Below are 13,861 nucleotides of genomic sequence, written 5' to 3'. Positions count from 1 at the left end.
TGTATATTCCCACATGATTACAAAATACATGCACCAAATATTGATATTCATTTATTAAAATACCATTCAAAATGAGATTACTCTATAAGAAATCACAGCAAAGTTATTAAAACAATCACGCTAGGAAAAACAAAGGTGTACTTTTCAAAAAAGGAGTATTTCCAAACTATAAAGTTTCTGCAGGCATGTGCCCTGTGTAGAGAAACAAGTTCAAGATTCTATTCCGTTGAATTCAGACCCTGACCTGGAAAGTGTCGTGCGATTGGGTGATTCTGTGGCTAACGATGTCTTGAATGCGTGTAATCGTTCTCGGGGTCCACTCGTTCTCCCTTTTAAACTGCGACCACGTCAAACAGTACCACAGTCTGAAAATCAAAGTGCTACAATTGGAAACAGTGGGCAAATATATCTGACTATGAGAACATCATTGTAAACAAGACACAGCTTGGAAACATTTTCAAGTGCATAGGGAACCTTCATGAGCACATATTTTCCTTTTGTTAATGCTTTGAGGCCCATAACTTAAGTGCTTGATGTTGACACAAAGTTTACTGTGGCGTAAATGTGACACATGCATTTTTGATGACATGGCATGTTTATTTTCAAGATAATATAGTGCATGGTGAGCTTTAAGCCTTAGCCTTTTGCCGCGGAAACTACACCGCAGAACACCATAGACGCTTGGAGTGTACGCCCCCTTCCAGATGTGGCATTCACTTATTATTTCGTATTTATTATCAAATAAATGCTTCAATCTTAGTCTTTCTTCATCTGTTAGGTGTCACATGAAGAAATATGTTGCCATAATGACTTCAAATAAGAAGAAAAAAGAATTTATGTTTGCGGCATGTTGCAAACCACTATTTTGCATAATTTTCCTATTTTTACCAACTTTTTCTACAAAACTACAGACTTATCTTGCTTATTTAAGTATTCAAGCTCAGAAAATGTGCAAATGTAGATGCTATTACATAAATATGAGTTTAAACATGGTTTTCCAGTGCAAAACCAGCACACGTGAAATTTTCCTAAAATTAGCAATGGTTTTAACATTATTACCTCCCTTTGTTTTTCATAGCGGTTAAAAGATATATGCAAAATTATGTTCGATTTGTTACCGCAACACATTTGTGGAAAACATGTATCAATTTTCGTATGATATACACAATTATAAAATTTTGCGTTTTGCTATTAAGTTTTTTAATATATGCATAATAAAACAAAAAGCTTTTGTTATATTGAAATATAATGTTTAATGAATTAAATGCAACTTTCTGAACTGTATCCTGTGTTTTGTTTGTATTTTATAGTAATTCCAAAATTTCACAAAATTCAAGGGAAACAACCAGAACAGAAATAATCCAAAATATAGTGTTCCTATTCACAACATTTGACTCTATTTAGTAGAGAAGCACACACGTTATATGTCAAATGTTTAAAATGATTATTGACACTATCAATCAGTCTTACAGATGTATATTCCCATATGATTACAAAATACATGCACCAAATATTGATATTCATTCATTAAAATACCATTCAAAATGAGATCACTCCATAAGAAATCACAGCACAGTTATAAAAACAATCACGCTAGGAAAAACAAAGGTGTACTTTTCAAAAAAGGAGCATTTCCAAACTATAAAGTTTCTGCAGGCATGTGCCCTGTGTAGAGAAACAAGTTCAAGATTCTATTCCGTTGAATTCAGACCCTGACCTGGAAAGTGTCGTGCGATTGGGTGATTCTGTGGGTAACGATGTCTTGAATGCGTGTAATCGTTCTCGGGGTCCACTCGTTCTCCCTTTTAAACTGCGACCACGTCAAACAGTACCACAGTCTGAAAATCAAAGTGCTACAATTGGAAACAGTGGGCAAATATATCTGACTATGAGAACATCATTGTAAACAAGACACAGCTTGGAAACATTTTCAAGTGCATAGGGAACCTTCATGAGCTTATATTTTCCTTTTGTTAATGCTTTGAGGCCCATAACTTAAGTGCTTGATGTTGACACAAAGTTTACTGTGGCATAAATGTGACACATGCATTTTTGATGACATGGCATGTTTATTTTCAAGATAATATAGTGCATGGTGAGCTTTAAGCCTTAGCCTTTTGCCGCGGAAACTACACCGCAGAACACCATAGACGCTTGGAGTGTACGCCCCCTTCCAGATGTGGCATTCACTTATTATTTCGTATTTATTATCAAATAAATGCTTCAATCTTAGTCTTTCTTCATCTGTTAGGTGTCACATGAAGAAATATGTTGCCATAATGACTTCAAATAAGAAGAAAAAAGAATTTATGTTTGCGGCATGTTACAAACCACTATTTTGCATAATTTTCCTATTTTTACCAACTTTTTATACAAAACTACAGACTTATCTTGCTTATTTTAGTATTCAAGCTCAGAAAATGTGCAAATGTAGATGCTATTACACAAATATGAGTTTAAACATTGTTTTCCAGTGCGAAACCAGCACACGTGAAATTTTCCTAAAATTAGCAATGGTTTTAACATTATTACCTCCCTTTGTTTTCCATAATCTCAACCATAGCGGTTAAAAGATATATGCAAAATTATGTTCGATTTGTTACCGCAACACATTTGTGGAATACATGTATCAATTTTTGTATGATATACACAATTTTAAAATTTTGCGTTTTGCTATTAAGTTTTTTAATATATGCATAATAAAACAAAAAGCTTTTGTTATATTGAAATATAATGTTTAATGAATTAAATGCAACATTTCTGAACTGTATCCTGTGTTTTGTTTGTATTTTATAGTAATGCCAAAATTTCACACAATTCAAGGGAAACAACCAGAACAGAAATAATCCAAAAAATAGTGTTCCTATTCACAACATTTGACTTTATTTAGTAGAGAAGCACACAAGTTATATGTCAAATGTTTAAAATGATTATTGACACTATCAATCAGTCTTACAGATGTATATTCCCACATGATTACAAAATACATGCACCAAATATTGATATTCATTCATTAAAATACCATTCAAAATGAGATCACTCCACAAGAAATCACAGCACAGTTATAAAAACAATCACGCTAGGAAAAACAAAGGTGTACTTTTCAAAAAAGGAGTATTTCCAAACTATAAAGTTTCTGCAGGCATGTGCCCTGTGTAGAGAAACAAGTTCAAGATTCTATTCCGTTGAATTCAGACCCTGACCTGGAAAGTGTCGTGCGATTGGGTGATTCTGTGGCTAACGATGTATTGAATGCGTGTAATCGTTCTCGGGGTCCACTCGTTCTCCCTTTTAAACTGCGACCACGTCAAACAGTACCACAGTCTGAAAATCAAAGTGCTACAATTGGAAACAGTGGGCAAATATATCTGACTATTAGAAAATCATTGTAAACAAGACACAGCTTGGAAACATTTTCATGTGCATAGGGAACCTTCATGAGCACATATTTTCCTTTTCTTAATGCTTTGAGGCCCATAACTTAAGTGCTTGATGTTGGCCCAAAGTTTACTGTGGCATAAATGTGACACATGCATTTTTGATGACATGGCATGTTTATTTTCAAGATAATATAGTGTATGGTGAGCTTTAAGCCTTAGCCTTTTGCCGCGGAAACTACACCGCAGAACACCATAGACGCTTGGAGTGTACGCCCCCTTCCAGATGTGGCATTCACTTATTATTTCGTATTTATTATCAAATAAATGCTTCAATCTTAGTCTTTCTTCATCTGTTAGGTGTCACATGAAGAAATATGTTGCCATAATGACTTCAAATAAGAAGAAAAAGGAATTTATGTTTGCGGCATGTTACAAACCACTATTTTGCATAATTTTCCTATTTTTACCAACTTTTTCTACTAAACTACAGACTTATCTTGCTTATTTTAGTATTCAAGCTCAGAAAATGTGCAAATGTAGATGCTATTACACAAATATGAGTTTAAACATTGTTTTCCAGTGCGAAACCAGCACACGTGAAATTTTCCTAAAATTAGCAATGGTTTTAACATTATTACCTCCCTTTGTTTTCCATAATCTCAACCATAGCGGTTAAAAGATATATGCAAAATTATGTTCGATTTGTTACCGCAACAGATTTGTGGAATACATGTATCAATTTTCGTATGATATACACAATTTTAAAAGTTTGCGTTTTGCTATTAAGTTTTTTAATATATGCATAATAAAACGAAAAGCTTTTGTTATATTGAAATATAATGTTTAATAAATTAAATGCAACATTTCTGAACTTTATCCTGTGTTTTGTTTGTATTTTATAGTAATTCCAAAATTTCACACAATTCAAGGGAAACAACCAGAACAGAAATAATCCAAAAAATAGTGTTCCTATTCACAACATTTGACTCTATTTAGTAGAGAAGCACACAAGTTATATGTCAAATGTTTAAAATGATTATTGACACTATCAATCAGTCTTACAGATGTATATTCCTACATGATTACAAAATACATGCACCAAATATCGATATTCATTCATTAAAATACCATTCAAAATGAGATCACTCCATAAGAAATCACAGCACAGTTATAAAAACAATCACGCTAGGAAAAACAAAGATGTACTTTTCAAAAAAGGAGCATTTCCAAACTATAAAGTTTCTGCAGGCATGTGCCCTGTTTAGAGAAACAAGTTCAAGATTCTATTCCATTGAATTCAGACCCTGACCTGGAAAGTGTCGTGCGATTGGGTGATTCTGTGGCTAACGATGTCTTGAATGCGTGTAATCGTTCTCGGGGTCCACTCGTTCTCCCTTCTAAACTGCGACCACGTCAAACAGTACCACAGTCTGAAAATCAAAGTGCTACAATTGGAAACAGTGGGCAAATATATCTGACTATGAGAACATCATTGTAAACAAGACACAGCTTGGAAACATTTTCAAGTGCATAGGGAACCTTCATGAGCACATATTTTCCTTTTGTTAATGCTTTGAGGCCCATAACTTAAGTGCTTGATGTTGACACAAAGTTTACTGTGGCGTAAATGTGACACATGCATTTTTGATGACATGGCATGTTTATTTTCAAGATAATATAGTGCATGGTGAGCTTTAAGCCTTAGCCTTTTGCCGCGGAAACTACACCGCAGAACACCATAGACGCTTGGAGTGTACGCCCCCTTCCAGATGTGGCATTCACTTATTATTTCGTATTTATTATCAAATAAATGCTTCAATCTTAGTCTTTCTTCATCTGTTAGGTGTCACATGAAGAAATATGTTGCCATAATGACTTCAAATAAGAAGAAAAAAGAATTTATGTTTGCGGCATGTTGCAAACCACTATTTTGCATAATTTTCCTATTTTTACCAACTTTTTCTACAAAACTACAGACTTATCTTGCTTATTTTAGTATTCAAGCTCAGAAAATGTGCAAATGTAGATGCTATTACACAAATATGAGTTTAAACATGGTTTTCCAGTGCGAAACCAGCACACGTGAAATTTTCCTAAAATTAGCAATGGTTTAAACATTATTACCTCCCTTTGTTTTCCATAATCTCAACCATAGCGGTTAAAAGATATATGCAAAATTATGTTCAATTTGTTACCGCAACACATTTGTGGAAAACATGTATCAATTTTCGTATGATATACACAATTTTAAAATTTTGCGTTTTGCTATTAAGTTTTTTAATATATGCATAATAAAACAAAAAGCTTTTGTTATATTGAAATATAATGTTTAATGAATTAAAGGCAACTTTCTGAACTGTATCCTGTGTTTTGTTTGTATTTTATAGTAATTCTAAAATTTCACACAATTCAAGGGAAACAACCAGAACAGAAATAATCCAAAAAATAGTGTTCCTATTCACAACATTTGACTCTATTTAGTAGAGAAGCACACAAGTTATATGTCAAATGTTTAAAATGATTATTGACACTATCAATCAGTCTTACAGATGTATATTCCCATATGATTACAAAATACATGCACCAAATATTGATATTCATTCATTAAAATACCATTCAAAATTAGATCACTCCATAAGAAATCACAGCACAGTTAAAAAAACAATCACGCTAGGAAAAACAAAGGTGCACTTTTCAAAAAAGGAGTATTTCCAAACTATAAAGTTTCTGCAGGCATGTGCCCTGTGTAGAGAAACAAGTTCAAGATTCTATTCCGTTGAATTCAGACCCTGACCTGGAAAGTGTCGTGCGATTGGGTGATTCTGTGGCTAACGATGTCTTGAATGCGTGTAATCGTTCTCGGGGTCCACTCGTTCTCCCTTTTAAACTGCGACCACGTCAAACAGTACCACAGTCTGAAAATCAAAGCGCTACAATTGGAAACAGTGGGCAAATATATCTGACTATGAGAAAATCATTGTAAACAAGACACAGCTTGGAAACATTTTCATGTGCATAGGGAACCTTCATGAGCACATATTTTCCTTTTCTTAATGCTTTGAGGCCCATAACTTAAGTGCTTGATGTTGACACAAAGTTTACTGTGGCATAAATGTGACACATGCATTTTTGCTGACATGGCATGTTTATTTTCAAGATAATATAGTGCATGGTGAGCTTTAAGCCTTAGCCTTTTGCCGCGGAAACTACACCGCAGAACACCATAGACGCTTGGAGTGTACGCCCCCTTCCAGATGTGGCATTCACTTATTATTTCGTATTTATTATCAAATAAATGCTTCAGTCTTAGTCTTTCTTCGTCTGTTAGGTGTCACACGAAGAAATATGTTGCCATAATGACTTCAAATAAGAAGAAAAAAGAATTTATGTTTGCGGCATGTTACAAACCACTATTTTGCATAATTTTCCTATTTTTACCAACTTTTTCTACAAAACTACAGACTTATCTTGCTTATTTTAGTATTCAAGCTCAGAAAATGTGCAAATGTAGATGCTATTACACAAATATGAGTTTAAACATTGTTTTTCAGTGCGAAACCAGCACACGTGAAATTTTCCTAAAATTAGCAATGGTTTTAACATTATTACCTCCCTTTGTTTTCCATAATCTCAACCGTAGCGGTTAAAAGATATATGCAAACTTATGTTCGATTTGTTACCGCAACAGATTTGTGGAATACATGTATCAATTTTCGTATGATATACACAATTTTAAAATTTTGCGTTTTGCTATTTAGTTTTTTAATACATGCATAATAAAACGAAAAGCTTTTGTTATATTGAAATATAATGTTTAATAAATTAAATGCAACATTTCTGAACTGTATCCTGTGTTTTGTTTGTATTTTATAGTAATTCCAAAATTTCACACAATTCAAGGGAAACAACCAGAACAGAAATAATCAAAAAAATAGTGTTCCTATTCACAACATTTGACTCTATTTAGTAGAGAAGCACACAAGTTATATGTCACATGTTTAAAATGATTATTGACACTATCAATCAGTCTTACAGATGTATATTCCCACATGATTACAAAATACATGCACCAAATATTGATATTCATTCATTAAAATACCATTCAAAATGAGATCACTCCATAAGAAATCACAGCACAGTTATAAAAACAATCACGCTAGGAAAAACAAAGGTGTACTTTTCAAAAAAGGAGCATTTCCAAACTATAAAGTTTCTGCAGGCATGTGCCCTGTTTAGAGAAACAAGTTCAAGATTCTATTCCATTGAATTCAGACCTTGACCTGGAAAGTGTCGTGCGATTGGGTGATTCTGTGGCTAACGATGTCTTGAATGCGTGTAATCGTTCTCGGGGTCAACTTGTTCTCCCTTCTAAACTGCGACCACGTCAAACAGTACCACAGTCTGAAAATCAAAGTGCTACAATTGGAAACAGTGATCAAATATATCTGACTATGAGAACATCATTGTATACAAGACACAGCTTGGAAACATTTTCAAGTGCATAGGGAACCTTCATGAGCACAAATTTTCCTTTTGTTAATGCTTTGAGGCCCATAACTTAAGTGCTTGATGTTGACACAAAGTTTACTGTGGCATAAATGTGACACATGCATTTTTGATGACATGGCATGTTTATTTTCAAGATAATATAGTGCATGGTGAGCTTTAAGCCTTAGCCTTTTGCCGCGGAAACTACACCGCAGAACACCATGGACGCTTGGAGTGTACGCCCCCTTCCAGATGTGGCATTCACTTATTATTTTGTATTTATTATCAAATAAATGCTTCAATCTAAGTCTTTCTTCATCTGTTAGGTGTCACATGAAGAAATATGTTGCCATAATGACTTCAAATAAGAAGAAAAAAGAATTTATGTTTGCTCATGTTACAAACCACTATTTTGCATAATTTTCCTATTTTTACCAACTTTTTCTACAAAACTACAGACTTATCTTGCTTATTTTAGTATTCAAGCTCAGAAAATGTGCAAATGTAGATGCTATTACACAAATATGAGTTTAAACATTGTTTTCCAGTGCGAAACCAGCACACGTGAAATTTTCCTAAAATTAGCAATGGTTTTAACATTATTACCTCCCTTTGTTTTCCATAATCTCAACCATAGCGGTTAAAAGATATATGCAAAATTATGTTCGATTTGTTACCGCAACACATTTGTGGAATACATGTATCAATTTTCGTATGATATACACAATTTTAAAATTTTGCGTTTTGCTATTAAGTTTTTTAATATATGCATAATAAAACAAAAAGCTTTTGTTATATTGAAATATAATGTTTAATGAATTAAATGCAACATTTCTGAACTGTATCCTGTGTTTTGTTTGTATTTTATAGTAATTCCAAAATTTCACAAAATTCAAGGGAAACAACCAGAACAGAAATAATCCAAAAATAGTGTTCCTATTCACAACATTTGACTCTATTTAGTAGAGAAGCACACAAGTTATATGTCAAATGTTTAAAATGATTATTGACTATATCAATCAGTCTTACAGATGTATATTCCCACATGTTACAAAATACATGCACCAAATATTGATATTCATTCATTAAAATACCATTCAAAATGAGATCACTCCATAAGAAATCACAGCACAGTTATAAAAACAATCACGCTAGGAAAAACAAAGGTGTACTTTTCAAAAAAGGAGTATTTCCAAACTATAAAGTTTCTGCAGGCATGTGCCCTGTGTAGAGAAACAAGTTCAAGATTCTATTCCGTTGAATTCAGACCCTGACCTGGAAAGTGTCGTGCGCTTGGGTGATTCTGTGGCTAACGATGTCTCGAATGCGTGTAATCGTTCTCGGGGTCCACTCGTTCTCCCTTTTAAACTGTGACCACGTCAAACAGTACCACAGTCTGAAAATCAAAGTGCTACAATTGGAAACAGTGGGCAAATATATCTAACTATGAGAACATGATTGTAAACAAGACACAGCTTGGAAACATTTTCAAGTGCATAGGGAACTTTCATGAGCACATATTTTCCTTTTGTTAATGCTTTGAGGCCCATAACTTAAGTGCTTGATGTTGACACAAAGTTTACTGTGGCATAAATGTGACACATGCATTTTTGCTGACATGGCATGTTTATTTTCAAGATAATATAGTGCATGGTGAGCTTTAAGCCTTAGCCTTTTGCCGCGGAAACTACACCGCAGAACACCATAGACGCTTGGAGTGTACGCCCCCTTCCAGATGTGGCATTCACTTATTATTTCGTATTTATTATCAAATAAATGCTTCAATCTTAGTCTTTCTTCATCTGTTAGGTGTCACATGAAGAAATATGTTGCCATAATTACTTCAAATAAGAAGAAAAAAGAATTTATGTTTGCGGCATGTTACAAACCACTATTTTGCATAATTTTCCTATTTTTACCAACTTTTTCTACAAAACTACAGACTTATCTTGCTTATTTTAGTATTCAAGCTCAGAAAATGTGCAAATGTAGATGCTATTACACAAATATGAGTTTAAACATTGTTTTCCAGTGCGAAACAGGCACACGTGAAATTTTCCTAAAATTAGCAATGGTTTTAACATTATTACCTCCCTTTGTTTTCCATAATCTCAACCATAGCGGTTAAAAGATAGATGCAAAATTATGTTCGATTTGTTACCGCAACACATTTGTGGAATACATGTATCAATTTTCGTATGATATACAAAATTTTAAAATTTTGCGTTTTGCTATTAAGTTTTTTAATATATGCATAATAAAACAAAAAGCTTTTGTTATATTGAAATATAATGTTTAATGAATTAAATGCAACATTTCTGAACTGTATCCTGTGTTGTTTTGTTTGTATTTTATAGTAATTCCAAAATTTCACACAATTCAAGGGAAACAACCAGAACAGAAATAATCCAAAAATAGTGTTCCTATTCACAACATTTGACTCTATTTAGTAGAGAAGCACACAAGTTATATGTCAAATGTTTAAAATGATTATGGACTATATCAATCAGTCTTACAGATGTATATTCCCATATGATTACAAAATACATGCACCAAATATTTATATTCATTCATTAAAATACCATTCAAAATGAAATCACTCCAAAAGAAATCACAGCACAGTTATAAAAACAATCACGCTAGGAAAAACGAAGGTGTACTTTTCAAAAAAGGAGTATTTCCAAACTATAAAATTTCTGCAGGCATGTGCCCTGTGTAGAGAAACAAGTTCAAGATTCTATTCTGTTGAATTCAGACCCTGACCTGGAAAGTGTCGTGCGATTGGGTGATTCTGTGGCTAACGATGTCTTGAATGCGTGTAATCGTTCTCGGGGTCCACTCGTTCTCCCTTTTAAACTGCGACCACGTCAAACAGTACCACAGTCTGAAAATCAAAGTGCTACAATTGGAAACAGTGGGCAAATATATCTGACTATGAGAACATCATTGTAAACAAGACACAGCTTGGAAACATTTTCAAGTGCATAGGGAACCTTCATGAGCACATATTTTCCTTTTGTTAATGCTTTGAGGCCCATAACTTAAGTGCTTGATGTTGACACAAAGTTTACTGTGGCATAAATGTGACACATGCATTTTTGATGACATGGCATGTTTATTTTCAAGATAATATAGTGCATGGTGAGCTTTAAGCCTTAGCCTTTTGCCGCGGAAACTACACCGCAGAACACCATAGACGCTTGGAGTGTACGCCCCCTTCCAGATGTGGCATTCACTTATTATTTCGTATTTATTATCAAATCAATGCTTCAATCTTATTCTTTCTTCATCTGTTAGGTGTCACATGAAGAAATATGTTGCCATAATGACTTCAAATAAGAAGAAAAAAGAATTTATGTTTGCGGCATGTTACAAACCACTATTTTGCATAATTTTCCTATTTTTACCAACTTTTTCTACAAAACTACAGACTTATCTTGCTTATTTTAGTATTCAAGCTCAGAAAATGTGCAAATGTAGATGCTATTACACAAATATGAGTTTAAACATTGTTTTCCAGTGCGAAACCAGCACACGTGAAATTTTCCTAAAATTAGCAATGGTTTTAACATTATTACCTCCCTTTGTTTTCCATAATCTCAACCATAGCGGTTGAAAGATATATGCAAAATTATGTTCGATTTGTTACCGCAACACATATGTAGAATACATGTATCAATTTTCGTATGATATACACAATTTTAAAATTTTGCGTTTTGCTATTAAGGGGGCAGGGGATATATTTTTGACCAAATTTCGAGTTCCGAAAGGCCGCAAGCAGTCAAATCCATTGCATCATAACAGAAAGTGACACAAGAAAGCATTTTTGTGTCAGTGTCATAGCATAGGCAATATACATTGAAAATACAACCAAAGACAAGGCTGGCTTCTTCACTTGTGAAACTATGGCCCTTGATCTTTCCCCCATCCCACCTCTTTTTAATGAAAAATTGAGAAATTTGACCCATTTCATGGCATGCACAGAACATTCAAACAGAATGCAATCCTAGTTTTGGCTACATTACTCATTAATTTCATCCCTGTGCTTTGTTCATTTACATAGAAAAGTGTCTCCCATACGTTTAGATTTTTCACAATTTACCTTCAAAGTTTTGTTCTGTTTCTGCAGCGTGAAATATTGACTTCCGACAAAAGTGAAAACCTCCTTTTTGAAGATTCAAAATGTCCTTGCTAGGGAGCTGTGGCTAGTTGTAATGTTGTTTTTTTTTCAAAATTTTGAGACATTCTTTCTACAACCTTACACAAGAAATACATCTTATAAATACCTAATTGATTTTTAAAGACCATAGGTAACACCTACCCTAAAGATATGTAATTTTTCACCTTTCACTGATATATCCCCTGCCACCTTAACTGTCACTGTGGCTCCAATTGGTAGGGGGCTGCTAGCTTTAACCACACTTGAGTTTCTAGGTGAACTCTTACAGTTTTCTTCACGATGAGTTCTGAAAATAGCAGAGAATGAGTGTTAGGAAATGCGAAATTCAGTAAAATTAACTACGCACACATATCATTAAACAAAATATATTAATACTCTTGGTCTGTTTTATATTTCAATTACCATAGTTTATCAGAGCTTATATAAAGTGTGATAAAATGTGAACGTTATCAGTTGAAAATGCAATAAAATGCTGGAATAAATGCACAAAAAGTTTGACAAAGTTCAATAATTTTAATGAAATTTATATCAGCAGGGACCTATACAGGTCCCTGATATCAGCAAGGTGTGTAGAGAGCGGAACATGCATATATCATTGGATGGGTTTTATTTATTATATTATCAGTTTAAAGACATTTGTTAGTAAATTTGCACTCAATCTTTTTGTTCTTTTATTTCAGAGTTGAAAATATAACATACTGAATATACTTAGCGCAATAAACATGTCAAACTTTTTTAAAAATAGATTCTTACCTTAGACTCAACAACTTTGGCTCAGAGTCCGACTCTGTGTTGTTTTTTTATGCAAAAAACGATCCAGCGTTGTTGCCTGTCGCTTCATTATTATAAAGACAATGCCGTGATACGCTGTATCACAGAGATCGTAAGGCAAAAAATACTCTATTATACTATATACATATATACAAGGGATACAACTGTCAAATTTCCTGCACAACATCATGGTCTTAACAATAGCAAAAAAATCGCTTCCAAAAGCAATAATTACACCAAAAAAACTGTATAACAACAGCTCAGACATTTATCTATCAGATAATAACTATGTTTATAACAGTAAAAGTGTTCATAGTTGTGTTTGAAACGAGAGTTTCATGAAAAACGGTAAAATTTTCGAAATGCGACACAGGTGTGCACACCCACTTTGACACATTTTGTTTCATAATTTAATAATTACAGAGAAGTTGAGCAAATTTTACCTTCTTTTATTATCCATAGACACTTTATTTATCAAAGTAGACATCTTCCATAATTGCATGTAACTGCATATTTGTAAAACACCGTAAATATTAAATTTGTGTACATTTCTACTATCTTCAAGGATTTGTATGCAATTTGTCAGATAATGTTACGTGGAACGTGAATGGCTGGATTTATTACTGCAGTGGAATTTCAACCAATCAAATCGCATGTTAGAAATACATGTGAACTATCCGAAATGAACGTAAAACATTGTCATTGTGAAATTGAAGCAGATTGATATGAATTTCTAGCAAAATATGCTCACTAAGTAGTAATTATGTTCTATTTTAGTATGAAAAAAACTATCCAAGGAATATGTACCAGCAAAAGAGCTTTATAACAAAGGAATACGAAAATTACTTCTAGAATTCTCAGTTTTCAGCTGTGCACACCTGTGTCCAAGTAAGGATTTTTGAGCATTTTGAATGAAACTTTCTCTCTTAGTTCAATGAAAAGCTTGTACTTTATTGCCAAGTGTATTATTTTCTGAAAGATAAATGTCTTGGCTGTTGTAATACAGTTTAATTGGTGTATTTATTGCGTTTGGAAGCAAATT

The 13,861-nt window shown here is 33.5% G+C and overlaps 1 long non-coding RNA gene across 1 annotated transcript; it reads right to left on the bottom strand.

Moving 5' to 3' along the window:
* Nucleotides 1–120: 120 nt before the first annotated feature.
* Nucleotides 121–12,047, bottom strand: LOC127860074 (uncharacterized). Its single transcript, XR_008039590.1, has 5 exons — nucleotides 11,971–12,047; nucleotides 10,632–10,752; nucleotides 6,175–6,295; nucleotides 4,690–4,810; nucleotides 121–365 (listed from the first exon to the last, which is right to left on the bottom strand). It is a non-coding gene; the product is annotated as an uncharacterized LOC127860074 (long non-coding RNA).
* Between the last annotated feature and the right edge of the window lie 1,814 nt (nucleotides 12,048–13,861).

This window comes from Dreissena polymorpha, chromosome 15 (genome assembly GCF_020536995.1).
Source record: "Dreissena polymorpha isolate Duluth1 chromosome 15, UMN_Dpol_1.0, whole genome shotgun sequence".
Classification (NCBI taxonomy): Eukaryota; Metazoa; Mollusca; class Bivalvia; order Myida; family Dreissenidae; genus Dreissena; species Dreissena polymorpha.
This window is presented reverse-complemented; position numbering and strand designations above follow the sequence as displayed.